We start from the raw sequence: 21,181 nt of genomic DNA on the forward strand, positions 1-21,181 counted from the left end.
TCGGGTGAAATGCTTTATCAGGAGGATCCGAAGTTCATCCAATGCTGGGAGGAGACCTGTAATAAGATACAATAAAATACATTATTTTTCATACTGCTTTCATGATCTAGCTGAGGCGGGCATTCCCATGCTCAACTTTATAAATTCATTTTTCTGTACATAGAACAGACAATCGTCTGATGTTAGACTGGTAATTTTGATGAAATTATCATCCTTTGGATAGGATGATTATCTGGTGCTATGATGTACATGTCAATGTCTTTATCTTTCCTGAATATATATCGCAGCCCAGATGGATGAAACTAGATCCGGGGTCTTCAAACTCGTTCAATCTTCACTCTAGGTACAAGTCGATCCATGTGAGAAATGTTCTGAAGTCGAACATGGAAAGACATCGCTTGATTACCGGTCAATGAGGTAAACCGTTAACAAGCGCGAGAGGAATCACCGATAATGATAATGACCCTCAAGGTACTGCAGTACAATTCACATGGTGTGAATAAAGGACTTGGCGTCAAACACCACGCAAAATCTTTCGGTCGAAGGTCATTGATGTATACCTATCGCCGGAAGTGAGAAACTTGCCATTGAGGCATGCAAGCTTCAAAGTACTGAAGGGGTTGTTCCTAGATCAACTTCTTGGATAATGAGCTGATGTCGACAAGAAGCGATCCGTCAAAGGAAGGCCTTAATGAATCCCACATCAATGACACGGAACAGAGCTAATGATTTTGATGGAGGTGAAAACGATCTGTGGCATTTGATTCAGGGTGGCGGTCATGAAAGGATGAAGGATAATGTACGGCAGTGGATGGGACACGGTTGACTTTTCTGAACGACTTCTCTTGAACATATGGCGACACTGATGCGATGGATCAGTAGCATTACCCCAAATATGGATGGTATGGCGAGACCATGGTGATGACCGGTGAATGAAACAACCCAACCCGATTGTGGTACGGAGGAAAAGTGTCATGTTCAAGAGCGACTTGCTACCATCAAAGTTTTCTTGAGTTTCTCCCAATTTTCCCCAGTCATTGCTGACCAGTACCTCTTTATTTTTGTCAAGCTTGAGGAGGATAACATATGCTTGTTCTATAACCTGCCCTTCGGGCAAACCCATCGCTATGTTTTAACGAGCCTAGCGATAGTGAAACTCATTCTCGTCTAAAAGTTTGTCGCTATTTAATGATTTTAACGAGTCTAACGACAAAGATAACTCGGTCCTTTTCATTTTTAGAGAGTCTTAAAAGGTACATAAAGTTAACTCCAAAAGTCCTTTTTCGTCATCTAATCCCTTAGGTCCGAAAAAGTATAAAACAATACAGAAGGGATGAGTTTTCGATAGTTTTAACGAGCCGAATAAAACAAGCGCTCGATCTTTTTGTGCAATAATCCCTCAGGTCCAAAAAGATTAAAATCTAGAGGAGGGATAGCACTTCCTATCCCTTTAATGAGTTGGAAGGCCAAGGACTCAGCAATCTTTTCATATTTTACGAGTCAGATGAAAAGAGCTTAAAGAAGACTCGTCTTTTGAGGAACGAGTGATAAAACAGGTTAGCAGCTGATTCCAGGTACAGGTTGGAATTTTCCAATCACGGCAGTGTCACAAGGATGGCTAGTGAAATCACTCTTCGCAGTTGTTCCTCAAAAAGGGTAAACAAACATATGGAGGTGAACGATGGGCCAATGGAAAAGTGGAGGTGACGGTGCAAACATGACCAAGGCTTTAACGGCTGATAATTTACGTTCGTAGTGGTTATTTACCGGGTAGTTCATTTTTTAACGAGCTTAAACGCGGGTGGAAACATTTGCTCGATTTTATGTTTATTTTTTAACAAGCATGAACTATACGATAAAACTGCTCGGATCTTGTGTTTATTTTTTAACGAGCATGAACTGTGTGCTAAAACTGCTCAAATCTTGCGTTTATTTTTTAACGAGCATGAACTGTGTGCTAAAACTGCTCAATTTATATGGTCAAATTTTTTATTTTTTACCATAACTAGCTTTTTCCTTTTCAAAGATAGCACTGTATCCTCAATTGCTGCATCAAACTAGTTAGAAATGAATAACATTTGCTTGAAAACGAGATTAAAACCCTAATATTTCGCTTTGAACTACGTAAAAAGCAATTAAAAAGTGTTTTTACCTCTCATTTTACATTTTCATTTGAACTTGGTTTGTTGGAGCTTTGGAGGTGCCTCTTCCCCCTTGATTTTCATCAGCTAATTCTGGGAGATTCTGCGGATGATTTTCGGCGCCGTCTGGACCAGGTAGGAGCTAAACCCTAGCTCTTTCTTTTCATGGTTTCCTTTTTCCATTCTATGCCTGTTTTCCTATTTCCCTGAGCCCCTGGGGTTTTGTTAGGGCACTCTGCCATCAGCGCACCTGGTTCACTCGAAACCTGCGCTGAATGTCAAGCTGCATGAAGGCAGTTTGACCTTCAACGCAGGTGGAACACTGGCTAGTTGCGCTGGGCACAGAAAAATAGTTTTGTTGCACAGTTTTTTAATGAAAATTTTGCCAGTTTCTCATCAAATCCAAGATCTAACTCCTCTCATGTTTGTTTTTCAGAGATTATTGGAGCAAAATGACCCTTATATGGCGAGAACGAGAACACGAAGAAGAGGTCATGATTGCCCTCCATGATCCTGTCACGGTGAACGCGCTGCGGAACTGTGGTCTGCTGAAGTTCTTCCGTATCTCTAGTATGAGAGCACAAATCTCCTTACTGCAGTATATGCTTGATGCTTGGGATCCTATCAACCAAGTATTTCAGATTAGGGGCAAATCTATCCCCTTGACCTTGGTAGACATTTACTTCTTGACTGGCTTGTCGAGGCGGGGTGCCCCCATTTCTTTGTCAGGTTCGGCTCGAGGGAATGACTCTGTGAGAGATTATGTCCGCCAGTATTGCAGGGAAGGATCTCAGCCGAGTAGAGACGGCAAGGTCGTTATCCGTGAGATTACTGACAGGTCTCTCAGGTCCATTTTGTATACTATTGGTAGGATGGCCGGTAGTGCATCTCTTCATGTTGCCAACATATCCTATGTGCAGCACACCTTGGAGTGCCTCCAACCGAAAATATTCAACTGGTGTGATGCAGTACTTCTTCAGATGAAAAGTCAGTTGACCAAGGTAAAGGATGGGAAGCTGAAGAACTTTGGATTTGGCTCTATTTTGACTGCCTTTGCCTTGGAGAAGATACCACTGATGCAGCCTCAGTATATCGCACTCAACTTGCCTTCTCCTACCGAGCCACGCATGCAGAGATGGGTTGATCACATGTCTAGGCATGCTCGTCAATCTCATATTTCTTTCATTGACACCTTCTTCAGGTGGTTCGAGCGTCAGGAGATGGTCTATTCCGAGTATCCATATGTTGGCATGGATTTCCGAGGTGATCCGGATTTGGTACTGCCGGATGGCGAACAGTGGGGCGCTATTGGTAAAATCTTCGACCATATCACTATTTACTATTTTTATTTATAATGTCCTTGTGCTTTATTCTATCAAGACTTTAATCAAACTCATGTGTGCATGCAGATGTTGGTCCTGTTCATCCAGCAGTTCGCCCGAGAGCGCCAGTCGCTGCCCCAGCAGGAGAGACTGCTGGGAGGGTTATTCTTCGTGACCTTGATGTGGCCAAGACCCTTACAGCTGTGCAGGAGCAGGTTGAGAGCCTTACTCTCAGCATTCCCGATGTGAGGATCGACGAGTTACCTTTACAGTTGCAGCGGCATACTACTGGTGTGCCTAGACGATGGACTCGTCTCTTACGCATGATTGCATAGGCTGTGACGTGCTATCATGAGCATCACTAGGCTAGGGTGCCCCCTAGAATTTTGAGTTTTTGGGTCATGCGACCGATTTTTGTCTTGGTTACAGAACATTATGTATAAACGATAAATAGCTTATATATATATATATATATATTTTGATTTTCAGGGTTTATTCTGGTTGAGTTATATGATCCATATGTACAACATTGACGATGTGTCTCTTTTTATAAATGTCGCAAATGTCTATCTAACACATAGTTTGATAATGAGTCGGTTAATGTGTTTAAGTTTATGGAAATATGTTGGTATTGAATTAAATCAAATTGTCTTTCCAAAATCTTAACCCTTAGGAACATGCGATAAATAGCTAGGTTGCAGACGGAATATATACCATTGAGTTGTAGTATTACGAGTTGTGAGTCTAGCCTGACGATTAGTCGGCGTATACCATGGGTGATGGCATCAGAGAGTAGTTCTATCAACGCGCTATACTCAGTGATGTTATTCGTTGATTGCCCGATACATATACCTCTGAAACTTACTAACTCGCCGCTTGGATAAAAAATGGCCCAGGCTGCGGAGGACAGGTTCCGCAAACTACGACTCGCTCCGTCGGCATATCCAACACATGTCTCCAGAAGGTTTGACATCTGCAATAAATGTAAAAAGGTGGATTACTCGACCATAACAAACACTTTAGCGAAAACAAAATACAACAAAAGCATACAGGTTACTATTTAAGCATAGTAACGCTTGAGGTACAACCCATTACGGGGTTGCGCTAGTGGAATTCCGTCATAATCCATTAACTCGTAGGCTCCTTTTGTTAACACTCATTTAACAATATAGGGGCCCATCCATAAAGAATTAAATTTACGTGCTCCCAATTTATCGGATTCTTGGTCATAAAGCAAGACCAAGTCACCTTCTAAGAAGACACGGGGTTTGACATTTTTGTCGAACTGCGCCTTGACTCGTTTCTTATGGGCTTCGTTAGCCAAAGCGGCATCACGATGGGTTTCATCCAATTGGATTAATTCTAAGAAACGGGCCTCTTCTTCTGAAGTTCCGGGGAGGAGATCAATTGCGAGTTTAAGAGACGAGATTTCACACTGGATTGGCAAGACTGCTTCCAGGCCATACACCAGTTTGAAAGGTGTGAACCCGGTCGCATTCCTTACCGATGTTCGATAAGCCCACAAGTCTGAGTACAGGATTAGGTGCCACCTTCTTTTGTGAACTCTGATCATCCTTTGCAACATACGCTTCAGGACCTTGTTGATCGCTTCAACTTGTCCGTTGGCTTGTGGATAATACGGGGTAGAGCTGTCGTGAGATAGCCCTAGCTTGGCAGCTAATTCAACCATCATGTGATTGCGAAAATGCGATCCATGATCTGTAACTATAGCCTGTGGTACACCGAACCTGGCGACTACATGATTGAAAAAGAAAAGGGCAATTGTTTCACCAGTGTTATCTAATGTAGGCATCGCCTCGGCCCATTTGGTAAAATAGTCAACGGCGACTATAATATACCCATGCCCCCCGGTCGAGGTGGGGTTACATGTCATGAAATCGATGCCCCATTTGGCGAAAGGCCCAACAGCAACTATTGGCTGTAAAGGTGCGGGTGGTCTTCTGGTTTTGCTATCAAAAATTTGACAAGCATGGCAGCTTCTGACTGTGGTTATGCAATCTTTGAACATGGTTGGCCAGAAGTATCCTACTCGTAAGATTTTCTGTGTTGTATCATATCCAAATTGATGCCCACCACACGCGCCTGAATGACACTCATTCAGGGCTTTTTCGGCCTCCTCATGGGTGAGGCACCTCCTCAGAACTGTATTGATACCACGACGGTAAAGCGTATCATCGACGATCATGTAGTCTTTTGCTTGGTATCGTATACGTTTCTGTTCTGAGTGAGAGGTGTTAGGCCTGAATTTTTGGGTTTGGAGATAAATTATTATATCTCCATACCACTCATTGCTTGCAGATATCAGAAACAAATTCTCGTCCACAATTGATTCTTCGGATGTTTCATCGTTGGACGACGATGGGAGATCGCACAATAATTCTGCGAAAACTAAAGCTTTCTTTGATTTGGATTTTACAAATTCCAGATCAAACTCTTCAAGGATCACTATCCATTTTGAATACTTGCCCCCCAGCAACTGTCACGACAATATATAAGTCATGGGGTTGCAATCTGATAGAATGGTAGTTTTCCGAAAGAGGACATAATGTCGAAATCTTTGTATCGCTTGAACAGCAGTGAGTGCTAGCTTTTCAACGTAAGAATATTTGCTTTCTGTATCATTCAAGTTTTTACTTAAATAATATATAGGATGTTCAATTCCATCGACTTCTTGAACTAAAACCATCGCAATGGTCGTATCCGCTGCAGCCAGATACAGGTTAAAATCTCTTTGATAGTCCGGGGAATACATTAATGAAGCTTTTACTAGAGAATCTTTCAGAGCATCAAAGGAAGTGCGCCACCTGATCCCAGACAAAAGGTACATCATTTTTCAAAAGACGAGTATAACCTTTAGCAAGTTCTACGTAATTTGGAATGAACCTCCTCAGAAAGTTTGCTTTCCCTTGCAGTTTCTGAATCTGAAGCAAATTCGAAGGTGGAGGCAAATTAATGATTGCCTGAACCTTGCAAGGGTCGAGACGAATCCCATCCTTAGAGACTACAAAGCCAAGTAAACGACCAGAACCGACGCAAAATACACATTTGTGCGGATTGAGTCTTATCTTGTAGTGTCGGCAACGTAGAAATATTGCTCTTAAATGCTGCGGATGATCAGTCCGCTTTCACGAATGAGCTGGAAGGTCGTCGAGGTATGGTTGAACGATGTTCTTGATGTCATGGAAGGCATAATTCATTTCCCTCTGAAACGTCTCCCCTGCGTTCTTTAAACCAAAGGGTAATTTTCGATAAGCGAATGTGCCCCATGGACAAATGAATGCAGTCTTTGACTGGTCCTGTGGGCGGATATCTATTTGATTATACCTGGAAAATCCATCCATGAATGAAAAGATTTCACATCCGGCGCATTCATCAATTATCTGGTCGATGAAGGGTGTAGGGTAGTTGTCTTTCGGACAAGCTTGGTTTACATCCCTATAATCGACACACACTCTAATTGTCCCTTGTTTCTTCATAACAGGGACAATATTCGATACCCAATTGGTTAGAGGAACCGGGTAGATAAAACCAGCATGGAGAAGCTTTTCAACTTCTGCTTTAATGGCAGCGGCTTTCTTGGGGTGCACCTTCCGAAGTCGTTGTCTTACTGGTTTGACATCAGGATACATCTTAATTTCGTGTTCAAAAATACTCGAGTCAATGCCTGGCATTTCATCATATGACCAAGCAAAGACATCTCTGAACTCGCGAAAAAGAGCGTTATATATTTCCAGTTCTGAAGGAGAACATCCTTTGCCGACATAAATATTCTCTACAACATTTGTCTTAGTCGAGATATTTATGGCTATAGTCTCTTCAATATTGGATAAGTTTCGCTCGGAATCCACCGTATTTACAGTGTTTGATAGGAATTCAAAAACTGAAGGGTGGTAAAGGTCATGTTGAGTATCTTCTTCATAGTCCGGAAGAAGGGAACGATGGTGGCAATCATTCCATGGTGCCCCCTCAATCAACATTGATTGCAGGATTCCTTCGTCGGTTCCATGCACTCTCGACCAAGGATCTAATGGGGTACCATATTCTCTAGACCTATCTACCCAAATGCTTGATGAGCGTTGATTTGGGTTTGCCTCCCATGCCCGAAACATTGATTGCTACAATATTTCTATAGGGCTTGGGGGCAAAACCATTTCATGATCCATGTTGACATCGTCTTCTGAGATCTTTGTGGAAGATATCATATTTCAGGCTCCTACCAATGCTACTTCTCCTATATAGATTGGAGGTGGAAGTGTGAAAGTTCCCATTAATGTGGGGTCTTTCAGTAGGCCTACTCCGATATCCTGAAGCGAATGGTTGCTCCCATGGATCATGGGAATGCTTCCTGTAACTTGTGAACCATTAGGGAGGAAGTCTTGTTGGTCGACGATCGTAATCCCTCCTTGAAAAGGGAATGCGATATTCCTAAAATAAGTCGACACTACAGCTGCCATGGCATATATCCACGGTCTTCCCAGTAGGATGTTGTAGTCAAGATTCCCATCGATGACTTCAACATCTATTTCTATTGTTTTTCCCCCCAGTTCAACCTTCAAGTTATTTAGGATACCGCACGGGGTATAGGTCCTTCCGTCGAATGCTTTCAATGTCGTCGAAGATCGCGACAAGGTCAAAGACCCTAAATTTTTCCAGCAAATCATCGACATAATACATGTAGATGCCCCCTCATCAATGATTGTTCGGTGAATAGTTTTGTTGAGGGCTTTCACTTGAATAAGGAAAGCTAGTTGAGCTGGTAACTGAGGATCGTATCCTTTGTGGTCGAAGGATACAAGATTGGAATCCTTAGGATCAACCCCACCAATGGCTGATAACAAAGCCTGCCTTTGGGATGGGCAATTTTGTAGTACTTCAAGAGTCGACATAGCGGATGGCGATTGGGCCAAATCTTCCACTATGTTATAATGCTGCGCTGCTCTGGCGCGAGGATTAAATGTCGACTTGTGTACTACTCCCTTTGGCGGTTTTATTGTTAATTCAGGAATGATGGGCGGTACAACTTCTGTCGAAGTTGTTGTCGAACTACTTGGTTGATCTTTACCTTTGTCGTTCGACAGCTGCGGATTCCCGTAATCTTTGTTCCTTGTCGAAATCAAAGCATCATTTTGTTTCTTGGAGATCGACAACATTAGCACTTGCAACGGGGAAGCATTTCCACTATCAACCAGATTTTGACCTGGATTTGGGAACGGATCAGTTAACACAGCTGAGGTTTGCAAACTTTTGAAGAACCTTTTAAGCTCAGCTTTGTATGGACAATTGCCTGTCCAATGATCCTCATCACATATAAAACATGGATTTTTTGGTTTCCCTTTCCTAGGAGGGTTTGAAGAAGCTTTTTCAGGGGATGACTCACCCTGTTTCTTCTTCTTCCCTTTGTTTTGCTTCTTCTTACTTCCTGGTTGATTGGTTTCTTTGCCTTTATCTACTGATACGGCATTTACTTCCGAAGCAAGAATTTCTTCTTTTGCATTTTGATCTGAAGTCTTACGGGCTTTCTTAGACGAAGCCCTTGTCGATTTCGCGTTTGTCGTGCCAATCACACCATCGCCAGCATGAGAGTCACTATTTGATTTAGGAGGAGGGGGAATTGAGAATTCCGGTCTAAGGGCGTTAGGTATTTTGTCGTAAAGCGTGTCAGACTGAGTGTAGACTAAGTCTAGATATTGTGCACGAGCAATAACTTGCTCCTTCGTTACGACTCCCCCCTTGGCCAAATCTTCTGTTATGGCCGGAAGTAACGACTTGATAAACCATTCAGCTAATAGCTGATCGGGAACGTACGTTTTCACCATCCTACGACGACGACGCCACTCATGTATATGATCGGATATATGAGTGGTCGTTGTCTGCTTGAAGTTGGTTAAGATTTCCATTCTCGTTTCATACCTTATCGGTAATTGAAAATGGGTTAAGAAAGTCATGGCTAGGGAGCTGAAATTGTCGAACGAGGCTCTAGGTAATTCAATATACCATTTTGCCACCGGACCCGTTAACGTCCTCTGGAAAAGGCGAAGCCTTATCGAATCATCGTTTAGGGTGTTTGATGAACACCACAGATGAAAAGTCATCACGTGATTTTATGGTTCTTCACCTGGATTTCCATTAAATTTAGGAATGTCCGATGGAACTTTGTGAGGAATCGCTGGCCACCAAGGGGCGTAAGCAATTGGATCGTTTGTTAACCGGTGTAAATCAGGTAACTCTAAAGTTGCCACGAATGGTAACTGTTGATTCAGGTTAGGTGAAGCATACCCAGGGTACGATGGAATTGCCTGAGCAGTGGGCCTTTGCATACCAGCATAATGTAATTGATGTTGGTATGACTGATACGGTTGGTGGACTTGACCACTGTAAAGCGGTTGGTTTTGACCGTTTTGAATATACGGTTGTCCACTATTCGCAAAGATTTGCTGCTCAGAACCTTGGTACACTTGCTGGAATTGTGGTTGTTGGTATTGCACCAGTCACGGTTATGAAGCCATGTTCTGTTGTGCTATACTAACCATCGGACCAAGATGTGGGGTAATTGTACCCGTTTGGACCTGTGTTGTTGTTGGGAAAAGTATCCAATACGGAATGACCCTATCCCACTCTAAGGGTGATAGTACCTCAGCAACAATCAAAGCAAAGCTATTCGAGATTACTTCTTTATGAGATGTAAGAGAGAGGAGAAAGAGATCCACTAACCGTTGTCTTCCGCTAATGATTGATCCAATCTTCCCTCTTTGCTGCTTTCTCCCAGCTCCTTGCTCTTTCACTGGGCCAGCTACACCAAGATCCTGCAAAATGGCAAGAGAGGGAAACTACAAGAAGCATACATTCATAATTGATTCAAGGATTAGAATAAATCAAATATACAAGTATCAATACGCCATTGAGACACTGTTGGAATTACGTTTTCTGCTATGACTGTATGTTACAGATGTTGTACTTGATGGAAACTCCAGTGGTAAGGCTCTCAGTTTGTTGAAAATTAAGAAGGACGCAGGCAATCGGTTCAGAAAGTGCGTCCCCGCAGGTATACCATGCAGAACCCGCGTCCAGGGACGCCGGTCAGCCGTTCAGGGGGTGCGTCCACCCAGTGCACACATTTCAAGGCAGAGAAAAGCTCGTGGGGTTTCTTGTGTGGTATCTAGCCGACGGTTTTGTGTTTCTATGGTGTCGGCTCGTGGTATTGTTCCATGTTTTGGGGAGGAGCTTGCCTATATAAAGCAAAGGAGTTCATTTGGATTGAGCAATGGTCTTGGGTTGAATATCTTATTTGGTGAGATCTAGTCCAGATCTAAGAGGGCGAATCTTCTAATGGACTGTGATCTCTATGGCGCATGATCAGATCTGTAGATCTAACTGATTGGGTTTGTCTTGAAGTCTTCATATCATTTATATCTGAAGGGTCGCAGGATCAGTGAAGGGAAAGTGCGCCGAGACGCAGGTACGGTAAAGGGCGAGTGCGCCGAGACGCAGCACAGTATAGAGAGACCTGCGTGTGGACGCAGGGCGATCAAGGTTCAGGTGCGTCTCTGAAGCAGAAGGACGCGGCGCTATAGTATTTTCTGGTGCGTCTCTGTAGCGAAAGACGCGGCGCGATAATATATTTGGGTGCGTCCCTGAAGCAACAGAACGCAGAGAAGTCAAAGGAACAGTGCGTGGACACGCAGCAGAGCAGAAGGACATCTGCGTGTGGACGCAGAGTAGCAGAAAGTTAACGGCGTCTGGTCGCAGGCCACAGAAAGAAAAACTGCGTCTTTGTTTTAAGATGTTCTGTTGATTGAATTTCTCCGTTGATAAGGTGTTCTGGGTTGGTTCTGTTATTGCTGATCTGATATCTGTAGTGGTCTATATCTGTTATGTACTTGTTGATCATCTGATGCTTTATGAAAAGAAGTAGGGGGTTGTAGCTCCCTTCCAGGAGTAGACTGGAAAACGAGAAAGAGAGAGAGTTGTAGCTCTCTGCAGGTTGCAGCCTGCGTACTGGTAAAGGACTGCACCAGTACAAAATCATTGTAAAAGAAGTTTCTAAATTGAAAGAAGATAGAGACATATTGCAGCAGGTGGTTTTCACCCACATTGGGTTTCCACCTTACATCTTGTGTTCTATGGTGTGATTATCTGTTTTTCATGCTCATTATTTTATGGTATTGACATGCAAAAATAATTCAAAGATCAAATAAGGAAGATTTATTAAATTGCTTGATAATACTGATTCACCCCCCCTCTCAGTATTATTTCCAACAATTGGTATCAGAGCAGGTCCTTCAGAGAAGCTTGATCGCTTGAAGGTAGATCGTTCATCATGAGCAACTACGAGAAAGAAGCATCAATCAGGCCACCGATTTTTGATGGGACAAATTTCAATTATTGGAAGGTAAGAGTTACTGCATATCTTCAATCTCTTGGTACAGAAGTTTGGAACATTGTAGAAACAGGCTATGCTTTTCCTTCAGCTACTCCTACAGATCCAGCTGAGAAAAAGAAGTATGAAACAAATGCAAAGGCAGTCAGTACTCTATTAGGAAGTATATCCCAAACAGAATTCATGAAGGTCATGCACTTCAAATCAGCAAAAGAGATATGGGACAAAATGATCACTAGCTATGAAGGAGATGAACAGGTAAAACAAGCTAAACTTCAAACTCTCAGGATTCAATATGAGACTCTCAAGATGTATAATGATGAAAGTGTGGCTAATTATTTTCTTCGGGTAGATGAGATTGTTAATTGTATGAAAAATTTGGGTGAAGAAATAAAAGAGACTATAGTAGTTCAAAAGATTCTAAGATCATTATCCCCCAAGTTTGAATCTAAAGTATCTGCAATAGAAGAAAAGGAAAATCTCCGTGTTCTCACTATGTCTCAGCTACATGGAATTCTAACTGCTTATGAAATGAGAAAGGGAGGTCCATCAGACAGAAGGGAAGCTGCTTTTAAGGCATCAGGCAAAGAAGATTACTATGAAGCAAGCCATGTTCCAGAAGAAGAGGAAGAAGAATCAAATTTTGTCAGAAATCTTCAAAGGGGTTCTGGAAGGTTCAGAGGTAAGCTACCTTTCAAATGCTTTGCTTGTGGAAGAGTAGGTCATTATGCTGCAAAATGTCCTTATAAGGATAAAGGAAAAGAACTTGCTAGATGGAACAAGAAACAAAGTGCAAATAAGAAAAGCTACTACACCCATGAGGATAGTGATGGCTTATCAAACAGCGATGAAGATGAACAAGGTAATAAATATAAGTTGTTAATGGCATTTGAAGATGATGATTATGAGGATGCTGTAGATGTGGATAATCTCTATGATGAAATTACTAGACTCAAGAGATGCATAGAAGAAAATAATGTGATCATTGATACTTTGCAATTTCAAATTGATGAAAAGGAAAAACATCTTGAAAAACTAGAAGGTGAAATTGTTGGCCTCAGAAAAGAAATTGAGAAAACAAAAGCTATTAATCTTAAGTTTGTCAAAGGATCTGAAACTTTGGATGAGATTATCAATGTGCAGCGGTCTCCTCTAAACAAGACAGGTTTGGGCTATAATGGAGAAACCTCTCAAGCATCCACCTCAAAAAGTTATCTTGATGCAGCAAGAAGAAATGAGCAGAATAACAATGAAGATAATCAGGTAAAGCAGGGACGAATTACAAATAGAAACTATCAGGGACAATCCATCTTAAGGGTGAACAAAAGCTACAACCAGCCACAGGTAAAATCTTCTCAGTTTGGTTCAAGAATAGATGAAAATAGAAATTACAATCAGTTGGCTGGTAGATTCAATAACCGCAGAAGCTTCTTCAATGGACAATGCTTTTCTTGCCATAACTTTGGTCACAAAGCAGCTCAATGTGTTGCATATAAAACAATCATGACTAGGGAAGCTCAAAAACAAAGAAGTATGACAGGGATTACAAAAAGGACCTATAACAACTTTTCGGTTCTTGAAAATGAAGTTGAATGTTCTATCTGCAATAATTTTGGTCATGAAGACTCTGAATGCAGGAGCAGGTTTCAGGAGAAAAAGGAACAAGCCACAAGCACCAAAACATGGAGAATAAAGGAACCTCAAACAGAAAGATGTGGGATAGCATTTTATGCAGAAGGACAGGAAAATCTATGGTACATTGACAGTGGATGTTCGAAACATATGACAGGTGATAAAGAAAAACTTGAATCTTATTCTACTTTAGAAAAGGGAAAGAAAGTTTCTTTTGGAAATGATACTCCTGCAACTATAAAAGGAAAAGGTATTGCTCCTTTGAAAGAAAAGGTCAAGGCTGGAAATGTTTTGTATGTTGATGGATTGAAGCATAATCTACTAAGTGTCAGCCAGATGTGTGATCAAAAAAACCGAGGTTATTTTCAGATCGAATGGATGTCTTGTTCGTGATCTTGATACAGGTAAAACAGTACTCAAAGGCAAAAGAACTCCAAATAATCTGTACATATTTGAAGAAGGAGAACAACAATGCTATCTTAGCAAGGATGAAGAGCACTGGTTATGGCATCGAACGTTGGGACATCTAAGCTTCTCACAAATAAGGAAAGCATGCAAATATCAGGCAGTTCGCGATCTTCCAGATATCAAAATTCCTGACAACACCATATGCAGATCATGTCCGTTTGGAAAACAAACCAGGACTAACTTTCCAGAGAAAGAGGGATCAGCTAGCATGCCTCTTGAGCTAGTACATACAGATACATGTGGCCCATTCAGGAAAAGAACACCTAGAGGAGAGGAATACTTGATATTATTTATTGACGATTTCTCCAGGTTTGTCTGGTTAGGACTTATGAAGCACAAAGATGAAGCATTCGAAAAATTCAAGACCTTCAAAGCCTTGGTTGAAAATGAATCAGGTCACAAAATTAAGTGCCTCAGATCCGACAGAGGTGGGGAATTTACTTCAAATGAATTTTTCGATTTCTGTGATGAACATGGGATAAGGAGAGAATTCTCTACAGCTAGAACTCCTCAGCAAAATGGAGTTGTTGAAAGAATGAACAGAACAATCCAACAAATGGCTCGTGCTATGCTTGATGAATCAGGAACTCCCGCAACTTTTTGGGGTGAAGCTGCACATGCTGCGGTTATTATTCTCAACAAGACAAATGTCCGGGTGAACAACACTCAAACTCCTCATGAGCTCTGGAGTGGTAAAACTCCTTCGGTAAAGCACTTCAAAATCTTTGGGAGCAAATGCTATATCAAGAATACTGATGAGAAACTTGGCAAACTTGAACCTAGAGCAGATGAAGGCATTCTTCTTGGCTATTCTCCACATAGCAAAGCATACAAATGCTACAATAAAAGACTTGGCAGAATTGTTGACAGCATTGATGTAGTGGTTGATGAGAAGGGATATATTCCTAGGCAAGTACATCATGAAGATATAGAAGAAGATGAAGGATACCCTCAAAGACAGAATGATGAAGAAGAAGAACCCCAAGGAGAACCTCAAGAAGAACCAGAGGAGCAGACAAGAATAGAAGAGAAAACTCCATCCAGATATGTTCAGAAGAATCATCCAGAATCTCAGATTGTGGGACAGAAAGAAGCAGGTATACAAACAAGAAGAACAGTTGCAGAAGCCTCAAGCTATTTGGCATTACTCTCCTCTACTGAACCACAAAATGTGAAAGAAGCATGCAAAGATGAATGTTGGGTGAAAGCAATGGATGAAGAACTTGAGCAAATCGAAAAGAACAACACTTGGGAGCTGGTTCCTAGACCAAAGGATAAGAATGTTATCGGAACAAAATGGGTCTTCAAAAATAAATTGAATGAAAATGGAGAAGTAATTAGAAACAAAGCCAGACTTGTTTGTAAAGGGTATGCGCAGCAAGAAGGAATAGACTTTGAAGAAACTTTTGCTCCTGTTGCAAGACTTGAGGCCATCCGAATGTTCCTTGCTCTCTCAAGTTTTCAAAACTTCAAAGTATTTCAAATGGACGTGAAATCAGCCTTTCTGAATGGAGACTTGGAAGAAGAAGTGTACATTGAACAGCCAGATGGGTTCATTCTTGGAAATGATCCAAATCTTGTATGCCGATTGAAAATGGCTCTCTATGGTCTCAAACAAGCTCCAAGGGCTTGGTACTACCGGTTGGACAAATATCTTCATCAACAAGGTTTCTCAAAAGGTTCAACAGATAGCAATCTGTATATAAAAGTTGAAAATGACAAATTGCTAATACTTGTTGTGTATGTAGATGACATTATTTTTGGCAGCAATGAAGAAGCTATGAGTCAAAGCTTTGCCTCGGTCATGCAAAAAGAATTTGAAATGTCCTTGCTAGGAGAACTGACATATTTCCTTGGTTTGCAAATCCAACAAAAGGAAGGAGGAATCTTTTTATCTCAAACCAAGTATCTCAAGCAGATTTTGAAGAAATATGGCATGGAAGATGCAAAACCTGTATGTACACCCATGGTCACAGGATGTAGTCTCAGTGCAAATGATGAATCTGCAGCAGTACATCAACCAACCTACAGATCTATGATTGGAAGTTTACTATATTTGACAGGTACCCGACCGGACATCATGCATGCAGTTGGAATAGTTGGAAGATTTCAGGCAAATCCGAAGGAGACTCATCTTCAGGCAGTAAAGAGAATTTTCAAATATCTTCAAGGGACTCAAAATTATGGCTTATGGTATCCTAGAGATACAGATCTTACTCTTCATGCTTATACAGATGCAGATTGGGCCGGAAGCGTGGATGACAGGAAAAGCACAAGTGGTGGTGCGTTCTTTATGGGTTCCAGACTGGTATCTTGGTTCAGCAAGAAACAGAGTTCGATTGCCTTGTCTACAGCTGAAGCGGAATATGTTGCTGCTGCATCTTGTTGCACTCAACTCCTTTGGATGATGCAGACTTTGCAGGATTTTCAAATCACTTGTACACCACCTATCCCCATCTTATGTGATAACACAAGTGCAATCAGCATCTCAAAGAATCCGGTTATGCATTCAAAAACCAAGCACATACCAATCAAGTATCATTTTCTCCGGGAACAAGTGCTTGAACAGAAAGTCAAGTTGGAGTATGTTCCTTCCAAGGAACAAGTTGCTGATATTCTTACCAAACCATTGCCCAGGGACACGTTTGAATACCTCAGGCAAAAGCTGGGGGTTGTTGATGCATCATCTTGTTGAATCTCTTCTTATTGGTGGTGCAGGCTCAGGGGGAGCACATAATGCATTGTTGGCATTATGGAGAAGGAGATCTTGGAAATAGCTGCAATATGTCTCTATCTCTTTCATGGTGGTGCGTTGCTGCAGATCTGGTTCATATTCAGGGGGAGCATGAGCTTAGGGGGAGCATACCCTTTGCCCTTGATGTCAAAGGGGGAGAATGAAGCTGAAGTTTGTGAGGTTGCCATCAAGTCCAAAGGGGGAGATTGTTGGCATTACGTTTTCTGGTATGACTGTATGTTACAGATGTTGTACTTGATGGCAACTCCAGTGGTAAGGCTCTCAGTTTGTTGAAAATTAAGAAGGACGCAGGCAATCGGTTCAGAAAGTGCATCCCCGCAGGTATACCATGCAGAACCCGCGTCCAGGGACGCCGGTCAGCCGTTCAGGGGGTGCGTCCACCCAGTGCACACATTTCAAGGCAGAGAAAAGCTCGTGGGGTTTCTTGTGTGGTATCTAGCCGACGGTTTTGTGTTTCTATGGTGTCGGCTCGTGGTATTGTTCCATGTTTTGGGAAGGAGCTTGCCTATATAAAGCAAAGGAGTTCATTTGGATTGAGCAATGGTCTTGGGTTGAATATCTTATTTGGTGAGATCTAGTCCAGATCTAAGAGGGCGAATCTTCTAATGGACTGTGATCTCTATGGCGCATGATCAGATCTGTAGATCTAACTGATTGGGTTTGTCTTGAAGTCTTCATATCATTTATATCTGAAGGGTCGCAGGATCAGTGAAGGGAAAGTGCGCCGAGACGCAGGTACGGTAAAGGGCGAGTGCGCCGAGACGCAGCACAGTATAGAGAGACCTGCATGTGGACGCAGGGCGATCAAGGTTCAGGTGCGTCTCTGAAGCAGAAGGACGCGGCACTATAGTATTTTCTGGTGCGTCTCTGTAGCGAAAGACGTGGCGCGATAATATATTTGGGTGCTTCCCTGAAGCAACAGAACGCAAAGAAGTCAAAGGAACAGTGTGTGGACACGCAGCAGAGCAGAAGGACATCTGCGTGTGGACGCAGAGTAGCAGAAAGTTAACGGCGTCTGGTCGCAGGCCACAGAAAGAAAAACTGCGTCTTTGTTTTAAGATGTTCTGTTGATTGAATTTCTCCGTTTATAAGGTGTTCTGGGTTGGTTCTGTTATTGCTGATCTGATATCTGTAGTGGTCTATATCTGTTATGTACTTGTTGATCATCTGATGCTTTATGAAAAGAAGTAGGGGGTTGTAGCTCCCTTCCAGGAGTAGACTAGAAAACGAGAAAGAGAGAGAGTTGTAGCTCTCTGCAGGTTGCAGCCTGCGTACTGGTAAAGGACTGCACCAGTACAAAATCATTGTAAAAGAAGTTTCTAAATTGAAAGAAGATAGAGACATATTGCAGCAGGTGGTTTTCACCCACATTGGGTTTCCACCTTACATCTTGTGTTCTATGGTGCGATTATCTGTTTTTCATGCTCATTATTTTATGGTATTGACATGCAAAAATAATTCAAAGATCAAATAAGGAAGATTTATTAAATTGCTTGATAATACTGATTCACCCCCCCTCTCAGTATTATTTCCAACAGACACATGCATATAGAAGAACCTCAAATGCTTTATTAATGGAAGAAGTAAAGTTCAGGAAGTGATACAACCATAAAAGGCCCAATCCAGCATCACCTCCCAGTAGAAAGAAATCTCCTCTTCACCTCCTTCAAGCAAATCACCCAATAGTTCTATACTCAAACCAACAGCACTTCCTTACATTCACCAGATTCCAGCCGCCTTTAGACCTCATGAGAGAGATCTATATATAGGATATTTGGAGAAAGGATGAGCCAGCTTGAGCTTGGCATGGAGCTGACTAGTGTCCTCTCCCACTTCAGTTATTCTTCAGTTCTTGAGTCCACTTGGAGGTTCTTGCTTCCACTTGGAGATCTAGACCCTCTTACTCATCACTAGGCGAATTCCCTGATCCAAGTGTCATTTTGGAAGCTTCCTGGGCACTGACACCTTGAGGAATGACTGTGCCACTTGGCCAAACTTGCCCAGCGCAGGTAGCCTTCTTTACAGTTGACATTCAGTGCAGGTACAGAGTGGAGCAGTTGACATTCAGCGCAGATGCTCAGTGGAGCAGTTGACATGATCCAGAATTAGCTTGTTTTTTAGTGTTTTCAGGTGGAGAACTAATATTCAGTGTTGTGGTTTGCTGACCTTGTTCCTCTAGGGGTAGGAACAACATGTTTAGGGACTTTGGATCCCTTAGATTATTGACATTTTATGCTTCATGCTGTAAGGCACAAAAATGTCTATAACAGTTGCCCCCTAAAGTATGAGGTCGTTTATCGGGTGAAATGCTTTATCAGGAGGATCCGAAGTTCATTCAATCGCTGAGAGGTGACCTGTAATAAAATACAATACAATACATTATTTTTCATTCTGCTTTCATGATCTAGCTGAGGCGGGCATTCCCATGCTCAGCTTTATAAATTCATTTTGGTACATAGAACAGATGGTCGTCTGATGGTAGACTGATAATTCTCTGCTGAAATTATCATGCTTTGAGTAGGATGATCATCTGCTGCAATGATGTACATGTCAAATGTCTTTATGTTTCTTGAATATATATCGCAGCCCGGATGGATGAAACTAGATCCGGGGTCTTCAAACTCGTTCAATCTTCACTCTAAGTACAAGTCGATCCATGTGAGAATTGCGCTGAAGTCAAACATGAAAAGACATCTCTTGATTACCGGTCAATAATGTAAACCGTTAACAAGCGCGAGAGGAATCACCGATAATGATAATGACCCTCAAGGTACTGCAGTACAATTCACGTGGTGTGAATAAAGGACTTGGCGTCGAACACCATGCAAAATCTTCTGGTCGAAGGTCATTGATGTATACCTGTCGCCGGAAGTGAGAAACTTGCCATTGAGGCATGCAAGCTTCAAAGTAATGAGGGGGGTGTTCCTAGATCAACTTCTTGGATAATGAGCTGAAGTCGACAAGAAGCGATCCGTCAAAGGAGGGCCTTAATGAATCCCACATCAGTGACACGGAATGGAGCTAATGATTTTAGTGGAGGTGAAAACAATCTGTGAAATATGATTCAGGGTGGCGATCATGGGTGGATGAAGGATAATGTATGGCAGTGGATGGGACACGGTTGACTCTTTCTGAACAACATCTCTTGAACATATAACGACACTGATGCGATGGATCGGTAGCATTACCCCAAATGTGGATGGTTTGGTGAAGACCATGGTGATGAGACCTGTGAATGAAACAACCCAACCCGATGTGATACGGAGGAAAAGTGTCATGTTCAAGAGCGACTTGCTACCATTAAAGCTTTGAGGTTCTCCCAATTTTTCCCCAGTCATTTCTGACCAGTACCTCTTTATTTTTGTCAAGCTTGAGGAGGATAACATATGCTTGTTCTATAACCTGCCCTTCGGGCAAGCCCATCGCTATGTTTTAACGAGCCTAGCGATAGGGAAACTCGTTCTCGTCTAAAGACAAGTTTGTCGCTATTTAATCACTTTAACGAGTCTAACGACAAGGAAAACTCGGTCCTTTTCATTTTTAGAGAGTCTGAAAAGGTACAGAAAGTTAACTCCAAAATTCCTTTTTCGTCATCTAATCCCTTAAGTCCGAAAAAGTATAAAACAATACAGAAGGGATGAGTTTTCGATAATTTTAACGAGCCGAATAAAACAAGCGCTCGACCTTTTTGTGTAATAATCCCTCAGGTCCAAAAAGATTAAAATCTAGAGGAGGGATAGCTCTTCCAGTCACTTTAACGAGCTGGAAGGCCAAAACTCAGCAAACTTTTCATATTTTACGAGTCAGATGAAAAGAGCTCAAAGAAGACTCGTCTTTTGAGGAACGAGTGATAAACAGGGATAGCAGCAGATTCCAGGTACAGGTTGGAATTTTCCAATCACGGCAGTGTCACAAGGATGGCTAAGTGAAATCACTCTTCGCAGATGTTCCTCAAAATGGGTAAACAATCATATGGGGGTGAACGATCGGCCAAATGAAATGGAGGTGGCAGGTGCAAACACAACCAAGGCTTTTTATGGCTAATAAATTTACGATCACAATGGTTATTTACTGGAATAGGTTCATTTTTTAATGAGCTTAAACACTGGAGGAAACTCTTGCTCAATCTTATGTTTATTTTTTAACGAGCATGAACTATGTATTAAAACTGCTCGGATCTCGCTTTCCTATTTTTTAACGAGCATAAATTCCGCGGTAAAACTGCTCGATATACCAGTCATAAGATAAGAAATGTCTCCTGTGAGACTCCAATTTTATAGAGCTTGCACCTCACATAAGCTATGCTCCCTCTCATCCTTTCTTTATGCAAGTTCGGAAACGGCTAATCCCAAAAACAGATAAATAACCGCTCCTAGCTTGCACTCCAAAAGGTTTGCATGCCCCCAGGTATAAAATACAATTTCAAGGCTGCCCCTCCTCTCCCCCACCTCCATTTTTCTTTGGG

The sequence above is a fragment of the Pinus tabuliformis genome, chromosome 9 (genome assembly GCF_031772625.1).
Source record: "Pinus tabuliformis cultivar Carrire ecotype Pingquan chromosome 9, CPIR1, whole genome shotgun sequence".
Classification (NCBI taxonomy): domain Eukaryota; kingdom Viridiplantae; phylum Streptophyta; class Pinopsida; order Pinales; family Pinaceae; genus Pinus; species Pinus tabuliformis.